Source organism: Meles meles, chromosome 2 (assembly GCF_922984935.1).
Source record: "Meles meles chromosome 2, mMelMel3.1 paternal haplotype, whole genome shotgun sequence".
NCBI classification, from domain to species: domain Eukaryota; kingdom Metazoa; phylum Chordata; class Mammalia; order Carnivora; family Mustelidae; genus Meles; species Meles meles.
The window spans coordinates 130,377,662-130,380,668 of record NC_060067.1 but is presented as its reverse complement, the minus strand read 5'-3'; the positions used below and the strand labels follow the sequence as shown (position 1 = coordinate 130,380,668).

Below are 3,007 nucleotides of genomic sequence, written 5' to 3'. Positions count from 1 at the left end.
CCAGTTCTCGTCGAGTTGAAAATCCACTTACGACTTTTGAGTCCCTCCAAATTTTACCAACTTATAGCTTACTGTTGACAGGAAGCCTACTGATAGCATAAACTGTTGAATAACACGTATTTTAATGCTGTATGTATTATGTACTGTATTCGTATAATAAAGTAAACTAGAGAAAAAGTAAACACTTATAAGGAAGGGAAAATACATTTATAGTATTATATTTGTTTTTAAAAAATCCATATGTATGTGGATTTGGGCAGTTCAAACCTGTGTTGTTCAAAGGCCAACTGGATTGCCTTTTGTTTGAGAAATAGAAGAAAATGCCAGTAATTGAAATCTGAATTCTCCTTTATAGGAGAGGAACACTGTCCTACAAACGGGGCTCCTGATACACATGTGTGTTGGCATGAGATTTAGGTCATATGGACCAGACTGAGCTAGGTACAGGGCCTTCAGTAGAGTGTAGTAAGAGCCAGCAATTCATGGGGGATAGCCACATCAGATTAAAGACGTGGTAAAGAACAAGGGAGTTAAGCATGAAGATGAGTATTTTCACCCATCAGACTGACAAATAGATCAGTCCCTTGATGGCAACTCTGTGAAAAGAATGGACAGTGTAAGTTGACAAACTGTTTAGAGGCCACATGGGTAGTGCTATATCAAAATGTAAAATGTGCTTACTTGGATCTATAATTTTTACTGGATTTGGATTCTTTTAGGTCCTTTAGGGTTAAAGGAACAGAGAGTCTAAGGCCAATTTTTCCCCACAGTGGAGACAAATCACTTCTGATGCTTCATGCAGAGGAATTGTTGCACTCTGGCCAATGGGAGCAGACACTACTCCAGGTCCCGTGAGTGTAGAGAGGGCTGTTCCCTCTAATTCTTCCATGTGATTCTTTCCCTGGCCTGACACTGTATCCTCACATGCAGGTGCTGGCCAGTACTTGGCTGAGTACTTGTGGAGGTCCATCGGCACATACCCGGATTTCTCTCTTTAGGCAGCATTAACTCTCTATATTGCCTTTTCTAGCTTCTTTCATCTCCCCAGAGTCTTGCTTGCATCTCCCTATCTCAGGGAGACCTTGCCTCAGGCTGGGCTTCAGGGAATGGAAACTCTTAAAGCAGTAAACTGGGACAGTCCTGGTGTCATTTATTATCTCTTAAGGATCACTGTCCTTCACTGTCCGAGGTTCAATGTCTTTAAAACCATTGTTCAAATATTTCATTTGGTATTCCTGGTTGCTCCAGGCAGGAGGATAAATCTGATCTGTTATTCCATCTTGGCTAGAAGCTGAAGATTATTGCTTTCATCCATCCATCCATTTATGTATGTATGTATGTATGTGTTTATTTATTCAAGTTGGCATGTCTATTGTATTTCCATTAGAAAAATATGACCTATTAAAATTTTGGTCCACTTTCTTCTCCTTCTACCATTCAAACTCAACACTTTAATTTTACTCAAGTAAAAGCAGAATTACATAGCTGGTGGGAAAACTAAATATTTCATCTCATTAAATTAACAGGATTTAATTGAATTAGGTGTGCTCTTTATTATCAATCAGGAACAGTGACTCATCTCTCTTACATGCTATTTCCCTTTACTTTTATTTATTTATGTAAGTATGTAACGAGTGTCTCCTTTCCCACACCAGTAAAGAGTGTGCGTCTGCATGATTTATAACGCTATACCTGGATTTGTCATCTCATCTTTAGTTCATGCTCAATTCCCCCTTTTTTATGGTATTTCCATAATAACTTCCAATGTTTTAGTCAGTCATACACTTTCCAACATCAACTGTAAAAATTAAGTTGTTAATTTAAAAACATGATTATAATTCCAGACTAAATAATGCCAAACCCACTTCTAGCAATGCCGTTGTTAGAGGTCCTTGGTCAGCCACTGCTTCAGTCTCCACGTGGCCTCCTTTGGGCAAAGCAGCAAGCTGGTGAGCAGCTCTCACAGGAAGATGACTCATGAAATGCTGTTTGTCCATTTCATCGGCCGTATTGAAGTCATTCATGTCAGCCAGCAAAACAGTTGTTTTCACCACATTAGTGAAGTCACAGCCTGCAGCTGTCCGAATTTCACTCATGTTTATAGAAGCTTTTTTGGCTTCTGCTGCTGTCCCTCCTGGCACCAGCTATCCACATGAAGGGTCCATGCCTCACTGTGTTGAAATGTAAGTGGCCCTGTCTACTCACTCAGCTTGACGGTAGGCATGAACCAATGGCCTCGGGGGCTTTTGCAGTGCTGATCACCTACCTTCCTTCCTTCCTTCCTTTCTCTGTCTTTCTTTCATTCTTTCCTCTCTCTCTCTTCCCTCCCTCTTCCTTCCTTCCTTCCTTCCTTCCTTCCTTCCTTCCTCCTTCCTTTTCTTCCTTCCTTCCTCCTTCCTTTTCTTCCTTCCTTCCTTCTTTCCTTCCTTCCTTTCCTTTCTTCTTATTTCAGTTAGACGCGGTATAGTACATCATTAGTTTTTTTTTTAAGATTTTATTTATTTATTTGACAGACAGTGATCACAAGTAGGCAGAGAGAGAGGGGGAAGCAGGGAACCTGCTGAGCAGCGAGCCTGATGTGGGGCTTGATCCCAGGACCCTGAGATTATGACCCAAGCCGAAGGCAGAGACTTTAACCCACTGAGCCACCCAGGCACCCCCATCATTAGTTTTGATGTAGTGTTCAATGATTCATATATAATACCCAGTGCTCATCATAGTACGTGCCCTCCTTAAGTATTAAGGAGGGCTGATCACCTTTCTGATCAAAGATGCCACAGCTGGCCCTTCCATCTTGCTGCCTGCCCCTCCAAGACAACAATCCAGTACACTGCCTGTGCTAGGACCTCACTGTTCAGGCTATTGCTTGTAAAAGCAGGGTAAATATAAAGAGGGTAATTATCAACCAGAGTTTATTGGAAATAATTATTCATTGACAAAAACTACTGTTTTTGGGGCGCCTGGGTGGCTCAGTGGGTTAAGCCACTGCCTTCGGCTCAGGTCATGA

General features: G+C 41.5%; 1 pseudogene; it reads right to left on the bottom strand.

Annotated features, from left to right (window-relative positions):
* Positions 1-1,832: 1,832 nt before the first annotated feature.
* LOC123936897 lies at positions 1,833-2,793 on the bottom strand (annotated as a pseudogene).
* Between the last annotated feature and the right edge of the window lie 214 nt (positions 2,794-3,007).